Source organism: Alligator mississippiensis, chromosome 3 (assembly GCF_030867095.1).
Source record: "Alligator mississippiensis isolate rAllMis1 chromosome 3, rAllMis1, whole genome shotgun sequence".
NCBI lineage: Eukaryota > Metazoa > Chordata > Crocodylia > Alligatoridae > Alligator > Alligator mississippiensis.
This window is the reverse complement of record NC_081826.1, coordinates 222,092,778-222,103,425: the sequence shown is the minus strand read 5'-3', so window position 1 is coordinate 222,103,425 and position 10,648 is coordinate 222,092,778.

The following is a 10,648-nucleotide window of genomic DNA, read 5'->3' as shown; positions in this document are numbered from 1 at the left end:
TATTAAACGTTATAATATCATAAATTCCAGAGCAAAACACCTTATGTGAGGAAAATAGTTCCCAACCACAATACCAATCTAAATAACTTGGATATTAGAATACATTTTTATATTTTAGTTACAGTTTGGCATTCTTTTTTGTGATTTGATTCTGTTCTTATGAATTTTTCCAAGCTTCTGCATCATTTTCCAAATATTTGTTTTTTACTTTGTATTGAAATGTTAAAGAATTGTTCTGTTACCAAGTTTCAGATAAATGTTACCAAGATAAAATTATTCCTTATGTGATTAAATACTAAGAAAATTAATTTTATAGTAGAGAGAGCCTCACCCTATGAGTTGTTCTGGTCTAGATGTCATTAAAATGTTCCTATCATAAACATCTAAGAGAAACCCACACCCTCATAGTAACTATTTAGTATTACTAAAGTTCTTATAGTGAAGGTCTGAATGAATAGTAACAGTCCACAAATCTAGTGATGGGATATGCTACATCAGACTTTCAGGCTTTGCACCATCAGATTTAAGGCTGAAGTGTTTCAAGAAAATGAAGAAGAGGTTAAAAAGATATCATGAACTCCACAATGATCTGGGGGGTTCATGGCATGTCATAAATGTTTTCTCATATTTTGTTGTATTGATATGGCCAAGACCTCTAACGTGTTCCTTTCACTTAGAGTTGGCAGATATGGCTTTGCTGCAGCTGTGAGGTCTAGTATAAGGACAATGGATCTGGGGCTTGTGGGGATAAGGATTTAACCCTGGGGCAGTCTTGGTCTGTTTCTTGCAACAATCAGTGGGACAGTGGGGAGAAACTCAGGGCTCTGGAGTGGTTGCACAGATGACTTTGTGACAGAAGGCATGAATCAAAGAAAGGATAATTTGAAATTAATATATTTTAAGGTTTACTGTCTCTAAGAAGAGTAGTAATATATTCTTTGAAAGCATCAAAAATATTCTGAATTGGAGTCTTTTGCTGTCCATCCAGACTTCCTGACACTAATTTGCTTTGCGTCTGATACTAGTTGTAATCTGTTCTTCAGCCAAAGTCCTCTAAAGTGTCACCGTGGAAATTCACTCTCCAAATTCTTCACATAGTTTCAGACATTTTTTAAGTCTCCTCTACTAACTTGGAAATATGGGCATGCCTCTCTCTGAAGGCCCAGTCAATAACATGTATAATGCAGTTTCTTGGAATAGGTTCATCCATGCTCCACCTTTCTCTTGCTCAAAAAATGCTTTGGCCTGGATTTTTTTATTACTTCCATCAATTAAAAATTTGGTGAGGTTAGTTTCCATTTATGGAAAAAGTGAGTGCCAGAATGGGAGAACAATTCCATTTTAATGCTGCTGTTTTCTTTAGTAACTGTCCCAACAGAAAAACACATTTTTAAAAGGAGGGCTGAGGATGATTGTAAAAAACAAAATCTAATCTTCACCTTGTGTCTATAGTTATTACAGATGACATGTAAGAATCAGCTGGTCATAGGTGCAAATGACTAAATCAGTTAGCTTCTTGTGTAGGTATTCTGCCAATTGTCCTCGCAATTTTGATAAACTGCATATACAGATGTATGCATGTGACTGTATGTAAACCTAGTAGCTCAAGTTTTTAAAAGTAGACCTGATGTTCTAAGCACATGGACCAAGTTGTAGAGGCTGTGGAAATGCAGAATTTCTTGGTTTTCTCCATTGAATTCAGAGTTGTAAAAGTGTGTTGTGGTTGCCTTTGGCTATTTGTGTTTTTGCTGCTCCGGCATCAGCTTCATACCAGCAGGTGCACGCATGCCTCAGAGCAGACAGTGGAGATAGGGCCTGAGGCAGCACAGCCCTCCCGCTATCCACTCTGAGGTCCATGTGCAGTTGCTGCCAGCATGGAGCTGATGCTGGGGCTGTGAAGCCCAGCACAGCTGTTTGCTGCCTGCTGCAGCTGCCCAGAGCCCAGGCTGGCTACAAACAGCTGCACCAGGCTCCAAAGCCCAGTTATCAGCTCTGTGCCAGCAATGGGGGAGAGGCCAGGGTTGCGCTGTCTCAGGCCTCCCCCTCCACCCCTGCCGGCTGCTCTGAGGTGCACATGCACCCACCAGTATGGAGCTAATGCTGCAATCTGGAGCAGATGTTCTGGAGGGTATGTTGGATAACAAAGCCCATGTGGGAAGTGGTTAGAGAAATTATAGAGGTTAGAGAAGGCAGAGAGAGATATTAATTAGAAGGAGAGAGGTGGTCTCCTGCTTGGAGTAAAGAGAAGGGTGTGGAGAAAGGCTTCTAGGGGCCTTTGTACATGTCACAAAATTGGCCTTTAAAGTGGCTTAAATGTCCTTTTGTACCACCTTTATGGCATTGTTGTTTACATTGTCGGCGGTGTACCGTGCTTTAAAAAAGAAAGAAAGATGAAGCGGCAAGCTTGATTTCCCCGTCCCTGGAGCCTGCCTGCCTGCCTGAGCTGTGTGGGGGCCTGGTGCTTCCCTCTGCAGCTGTGGTGCCCCCCAGTGCCGCCTGGGGGGCCTCCGTGCACCTCAGGGACCACTTGGCCTGCTGGCAGCTTACCCCCCCCTACCCCACTGCCAAAGAGGCAGGTAAGGATCAGGCCCTCATCCTTGTGTACACTCCGTGGGTGTTTAGTTCAGTTTAATTCTCCTTAAATTGAAGTGATGTTTTTTAAAAACCCACCATTTCAACTTAGGGAGAACTAAATGAATTAAACCCCTATGGCATGTGCAAGCAGCCCAGCTGCCTGCAGCCTATGTTGGTTGGTTGTGTGGCAGAAAGCCACTTCTGTTTCTCCCCCAAAAACTCTGCTCTATGACAATTTGGTTAGGATGGGCCCAGCAGAGGATACATACCTTACCTTTCTCTTTGGGTAACCTGAGCTGGATACATTCCTGAGGGAGAGGGGAAACCTGCTCCCTCTGCCTACGTGGCTGGTATCACATACCTGGGTGAGGGGCTTGCTCCCTGGGGAGCTAGGAACTGCCAGTCTGCCCTGCAACTAATGATGCATTTCAAATTGGTTGGCTGACAGCCAACAGGTGCTGGCCTCCATTGGACCAGGTAAATGAGGTCACAAGGGCTATATAAGTTAAGGACTGCCCAGGAGGAGGGGGCAGCAGGCATGAGGAAGACTCAGAGAGGGAGAAGAGCTGAACCATCTGAAACTTGCGCGCGCTCTCTCTCTCTCTCTCAAAACTTATGATTAAAGAATCTCCAGAGGGAATCTCCACCTGCCTCTGGATAATACTTGTGAGTAAGCCACTTGAGATCTAATGAGATATATAGCTTGCAGTAACTCAGATGCGTGATCAAAGGCTACCCAGCCAGGGGAGTTTGCTCTATGGGATTTCTCTGATATTGCTCTACCCTGTACCCTATTCTAACCCTACCCTTTGTAACCGATAAAGTTCTCCTTTGTACCTAATGTGGGAGACTTATTGGGAGTGGGTCTAGATTATACCTGGGGATCCTCTTAGTTCAGCTGACTAAGGGAGACCACTACTTGTGCTTCTGACTGAGGGAAGCATCCCAAGTTCTTGAAGTGAATCAAGTACCCTCAAGGTCTATTTTCTCTCAAGGCCTGTGTTTCCCAGGGTGCATAGAGCCAGAATCAAGCCCAGCCCTGGGTGGTGGCAGTGGAACCCCTAGGCTAGTGGGTATGCTCCAGGAAGGGGGTTGGCCAGATGTGAGGGGCCCCCAGGGAGGCACTTGGAGCCTGGAAGGTGGTCAGGCGCAGTGAGGTGGGTGGCTCAACACAGGAGCGCCCCCTACTGGCCCACTACACATTGCATAGCTGTTTTATGCTGCCTTATGAGTATTTTTAAGTTATGGCTGGTGAGAAGGAATTGGAAAAGATCTGGGTAGGGTTGTTATATCTTCCTGGGCTGGGAAGCCAATATTTCCCTACTTAATCTGCCTAATATACCTAGAGCTAGTTTAGAAGCCATTCCTTTCTCAGTCTCAACTGTGTCATTTGGAAACAATGTGGAATGCTCTGGCTACAGAGTTCCCAATTTGTAAGGTAGGAAGTAAATTGTGAAGTAACTGTGGGGAGAAAATGGAAATTCAATCCCCTTATTGGTTAGGAAAAGGCACACATCTCTCCAGTTGGCTGATTTCTGGGGCTTGATGTTTTCCCTACTTTCCTTCAGGTCCTCCCCTGACCCACTGATGTGAGGGAGAAAATCTCTTGTTTGAATCTGCAATTCTTTTTAAAAATTGCCAGATTTTTTTCATATTTATTTACAATGTTTTTAAAAAATGATTCACATAACTTAAGGGTTTAGGTTTTATAAATTAAAACAAACTGTTCTGTCCAAGACAACAATGAAAAAAACCCAGTTAGTGAAGTACAGAATTTCTTTACACAAGTCATTTTGGTCATCCATCAAGCTAATGTTTTCCCAAATGTTTTTATTTGATCCTTGATTAAGAATTTAAAGATTTAAACTGATATCTAACTTAACAAGTCAGTACTGCCCTGTTATGTTCCTAAGCCCATTTCTAGCAGGAGAGGGGGAGGAATTATTGTAGCTACTCGCTGCTCCTCTGGGATCCGTTTCCTGAATCAAATAGGTTATAAAACATCTGCTAATGGCCCTCTGGTTTCTTTGCCCTTTAGCACTCTTGATTTTATGTTGTCTAGTTTTCAAGCCTTATAAAATGTAATGCTCTCTAGCCTTTTAATAACGTTCTTAGGTGTGATGTCAACATTTTCTCAGGTCTCATCTTTCATTACTGTAGGTCTGATTTATGGTAGGCTGCAGTCACTTCCATTATTCGTAAAGGCTGAAAAAAGTACATTAAATGTTTCACATCTTAGCTGTTTCTTTATCTTCTCTCCCTAATTCCCTATCTCTATTATGACCAGGACTTTTGTTTCAATGTTGTTGTTTTTTTTAAATATGTGATGCTTATTGAAATGGTTTCTGGTTTTTCATGTCAGTTATCATCCTTCACATTTTTAAATCCCTTTAGCTCTTTAAAATTGATTTCTCAGGCTAATCCAGTTATTTACATACATTAAATTCTATCCATTGCACTCTTCATTTTTGTGTAATTAGTGATAGCTAATATTTTTTCTTTTTGCTTTGGGCTCTAGTCTCTTTAATAAATTATATTTGTAAATCTCCTATAGAAATCTCCATTAAAATATTAGCATTTGCTATTACTTAGCACACACAGAACTCTCATAGACATAGACAAAATTAGTGGGAGTCATCCTGACTGCTTTTGAAGATGGTGGGGGGGGGGGGGGGAAGATGGCAAGGACACAATAATAAAACTGAGAAACCCCATGGACCACTTCAGGCACCCACCCACGTTTTCAAACAAACGCAGGGGGTCATTACACCTCTGTACCCTACCAATTTCTCTATTAGATTCAAGGGACACCAAAAAGTTAAATCCCGCTGAAAACTGGCCTATAACCCAGCCCTGACCAGGGTGCAAAATGCCAAGGAATAACCTACACAAAGTAAAGTTAACAAAGTGTATTATGACAAGAAAACAACAAAACACTCTAACAGCAAACACAACACTTTACAACACCATAAATAGTATACAGTACTATAAATGGTTAACAAACCCACCAGGAGTCTGTCACCCTAGGTGGCAGACTATCACCCTAGAGAACTGCTGTGCAGGGAAGGCCTACTGTGCAGTCAAGGCCTACTGTGCAGTTGCATACCCCTGAGGATTTCTATGCTGTTCCTCACATGCAGGTGAGTATTAAATACCTCAAGCAAGGATGGGTGATACTTTACCCAACCAATGTGAAATGATGTGACATGAAGAAGCAGGTGAGTAGCTGGCAAGTGCCCAGGTGATCAGGACCCTCAGTCGCTGCCTCCCAAGCACTGCCACACGCTCTGTTCTCACTCACTCGCAAATCAGAAACACACTCTGGCATGAACTACTGGTGCCTCCCAAGACTTGGGCAAGGGGTGGGGGTGAGTGGGGGCTGCCCACAGCTGCCTGTAGAAGTGTTGGCAGTGGTGAATGGGGACTGCCTGTAGCTGCTGGTGGTGGTGTTGGTGGTGGGGGGCAGTGGTGGTGAGCGGGGACTGTTTGCAGATGCTGCTGGCCATGTCGGTGGTGGGGGGTGGGGGTGGCGAGTGGCAACTGCCCACAGAAACTGGTGGTGGCTTTGGCGGTGGCCAATCTCAGTGGGGGGGGGGGGGGCACATGTCTCCCCCTCCCCCCCCCAGTGTCCCACTACACATAGCCTATGCACTCTGGATCGCAAACAACCAACACAACTCAAATGCTAACTCAATTGTATGCTAGTTATAGACACACACTCAGTTGCATACACCAATTAAAGAGGAAGAGAGCGTGAGACAGAGCAAGTCTCAGCGAGCTCCAACCCCATCAACAACAACTCTGGAAAGCTGCCCTGACCCCTACACTGGACAGACTTTATAGGGCCTAAATAACTTGTGGAGACCCAGTCATTAATTTCTGGTCACTGTTAATCCAAGTCAATCAGAGTTAGGACCATACAAATTAAAATGATCACCATATCCTGTAATAACTCATTAGCATAACGGTCCTAACTGCCATGTTCCCTTGGTTACCAGACAAAGAACTTACTGCACATGCTCAGCTCTTAGAAGTAGGTCATGACATCATTGAGGTTTGCAGGTTGGATGTTCCAGAGAGTTCCAACCTCTAGTCATACCACGCATGCATAATCACATCAGGACTCTACTGTCTACACTTTAAATGCTCCCATAACGTGGATGAATATGGCCAGACATCCCTACAGGATGCCCCTTCTCCCTTGCCCTATTGGGCAGGTAGCCAAATTTTGGATGCTTACCTGAGATTTCCATTTTTGCTATTTTCTTCACATTGTGCCTACATATCCAGATTTCCATAGGCGGGTTTGTCTCCTCAGTCCTGAAACAGAGTAAACACATTTCTATCAGGATATTTTTAACTTGTCAGACTTCTCCTTTGGGGTAGTCAAATTCAGGATCTAAAGACCATACCTGCATTTCCTCAGCTAATGTTGCAGCAGCTCTAGTGAGCCTTACTCTGAATAAATGGAAGCCAAGATCATCTGAGTTAAAATAAAGAAATTCAACTACTTTCATCTGCACCACTATAACTGATTAAACCTGGTTAAAATTTCCTATTTGCATGGATAACTGTTGGCTTGAACCCATAGGTTGAATGGTAATGAATGGCTCATAATGCTTTATTGCACAAAAGCCTGCTTCCTCTTTTGTTCATAATGATCTTTGTACTATGACAGCATCAATCTGTTTTTTAAGATGACTGGTCTTAAGTCCTATTATAAGTCTCAGTGGCTAATGTCATGCCTGATTTAACATTCTTAGATCCAGAATTAGCTCCTCTATCCTAAAAGATCCCCAAGATAGTAATCTGAAGCAGCATGGACAATTACAAATGCTTGGGCAATGTTTTTACACATATTAAGGAGTTTAAAGACTAAATCTCTTATGGTGCGAGTAGTAATCAGTTTTCTGGGATCCTCTCAGAGGGGCCTCTTAACATGATCAGCAGGGATCTGGGTTTTCTGGTTGCCACAGATTTTCTCCTTTAAAGAGAGAAAAATGCAGATTTTCTCCTATAAAGGAGAAAAATAACAGATTTTTCTCCTTTAAAGGGAAACATGGAAACCTGGGTTTATATGTGTGGGAAATGGTGGGTTTCCCCTTGAAGGCTGGCAGAGTTCCAGCCTGCAAGGGGCTGCAGAGCCTGTAAGTCCTGCCAGGGTATAGATGACATGGGGTGTGTGTGTGGGGGGGGTGGAGATTTAGGTGGCAGCAGCCATGGTGAGGGAGGGATTGGGGCTGGGGCTGGGCAGGGCCAGGGCAGGAATGCCTGGACAGGGAGTGGATCGGGAGGAGGTTGGATCTCCTGGGGAGGGTTCAGGCGCCAGAGGTGTTCATTGGAGGATGTGGTGGGGCACATGACCTCCCCCCCGCCCCACCAATTTTGTGTGCTCATAGTGGGGCATGGGGATGCAGCCTGGCTCTCTCTACAGCCCAGCAGGCAGGATCTAGTGGAGAGTCTTGGTGCTGCTGCCACCACCACTGGGAGCACTGTACTAGCTGCACTGCTAAGGTGAGGTGCTTTTTGCCTGCCTGGCAGCATCAGGGGAGCACAACTGGGGGGAGGATGCAGAAACATGGGGCGGAGGGTGGGGGAGGATGTGGGATACTGGCTGTGGGGCTCCCTGGCCCTGTTGCCTTCCCCCTGGGTTCCTCCGCTGCCCAGGGGGCAGGGCCCAGAGTGGGGCAGAGAGACTCAGTGTCACCCCCACTGCCAGGAGCCCCACACCAGCTGTGCTGTCATGGTGAAGTGCCCCCTGAACACCTGGCAGCAGTGGGGGCAGTGTAAACACTGCAGAGTTGTGCTCTCCTGCTACTGTTTGGGTGGGCAAGGGGTGCCTTGCAGTGGTGGTGTGTCTGGGGTGGGGCTCCCAGCAGTGGTGGTGGCAGTAGTGGCATCACCGTGTCTCCCAAGGGAAGGGTAGTAGGCTGGGGATCCCTGAGTCTTGCAGTGGACAGCCCATATCCCCCACTCCCCATTAACTCCACTCTGGCCATGCCACCCATGGGGGGTGGCAACTATGGGTTGTGACTGAGGGGCACTGGCAGGGCCAGGGGCCTGTGGGTTGGGAGGGAGTGGCACCATCATATCAAGACTGCTCAGCACCAAAAAGCAGTGTGTGTGTGTGGGGGGGGGGGGCAGGGCAGGGAGGACGGGGGCAGCTGCAGCTGGACCTATGTCCTGGTGAGTAAAGGGGGCAGGGGAGCTCTGATTTTTCTATGATAAAAAAAATCTAAATCAAATGCCAAAATATATAGTTATTTAGATTTTTATTTTATTACAATGATTGAGGCACTAGTCGGCTTCCAAATTGCTTTAAAATTGTAAATATATGACTAAAACATTGTATCTGAAAGCTTGCAAAGAAGATTATTTCCCGGTATTTGAGTTGATCTAATAAAAGATGTCAGATTTACCCACAGAACCTTGTCTGCCTGTGTCCTTAGACCAACATGGCTACAACCTACACCTTGAATAAAACGTTGTGTTCAACTGATAGTGGCATTTTATTTTAATTGCAGAAAAATGTGGCTTTTGGGGTTTTAAAGCAGATAATTTGGGGTTCTTATTAGATAATTTGTAATTTTTTTAACAGAGAAAACCAGGATCCCTGAATCAGCCTTCTAGGAAACCTGTAAACTGCAGATACTGAGCATGAATAGGGGAAATCCTTCCATCTTTGCAGGGAAGAAATTGTCTGTTGATTAGTTTGCAAATGTCAGACATGCCACATTACCTATGCCACAGACTGAGGTAGGTGAGAAACTGGGATACATCAGCTGTAGGATCGATCCTGGCATGCCTTGAAATCTGTGAATGCAGAAAACCTCCTCTGCAAAGTTCAGAACATCTGCAGCACTATGGAATTTTCCATCACTCTGTGCAGTCAACACCACATGGGTTAAGGCGTTGCTACAGGGCTTGTGGTGCTAGTTCCTAAAATTGATCAACCTGAAAGTGAGAAAAAGGTATTAACATTATTAAGCCTAGAGATATGCCTGGCTGTTCAGTGTGTCTTTGCCTGTAGGGACTACACACCAAGTACCTTGTTCTTTTGGATTTTGCTGACTCTGAGTTATTACCACATTGTCACTTCAGAAGCAGATTTTATTATTCTGGAATATATTACTAGAATCTTAGGTTATTGGGAATGAGAAAGGTTCCAGAAATGCAATTGCTTTTGTCATGCCCTGTACATGCTATTCTATTGGCTACCTGTATGAAGTGGCAACTCATTGAAAATATGCTCAGAAGGACAGTGTGGGGTGCCTCTCTTTGGGGCTGTTGCTTGGCTTGCAGGTGCCGGCTTCACTCCACCTGGACCTATTGACTGAAGGAAGCAGCTGGCACAGGCAATGCATTATGGTAATTGTAGTTTTAGAGAGTGACAGTGGAATTCACTGCTGTTGGGGGGAGAATTGACTCTTTTTTGGTGACTGAGATCAGCATTTTCTTTGCCCTCTTGAAATGCATTTCGGTGGCAAAAAATGGTAAAACCTCCCCCAGCAGTAGTAAATCCTACTGGCACTTTAGAAAATGAAGTTTCCCAAGCGTCCTGCACTCTATGACACTATCTTGCTCTCTCATTGCTTCTGTTCCTCTGCCTGCAAGCCAGAAGGAGAAAAGGGAGTGGGAGATGCAGGGGGGAAGGTGAGAGAGAACTGCCCTGGCTGCATTTTTTCCATGCCATGCCTCTGGTTGCAGAATGTCCAATTCCATAACCTAGCATCATCAACTTGTATTGATTGATCAGTTTTGCTGTCAAACAGAAATCCCTTCTTTGGGCCATCTCTCGTTCTTATGGGCATGTGATTTGAACCTAGCAACATCCTCTCTGCCTGCTAATAGTCATAAGGTAAAGGTGTAACCAGGAGCCATCCCCTTGCAAACAAAACTTAGATGACCAGAACTTTTAGGATTACACTCTCTAGGCTGCTAGTATAGTGGATAACAACTTTTGAGGGCTTGTTTGTTTATCTGTAGGCAGTCAAAAGACTTCTGCCACAGAGTTCAATCTCTGTATGTATCAATTGATGTACAAGGATCTTCTGCTTTTGTCTCTGCAAATTGA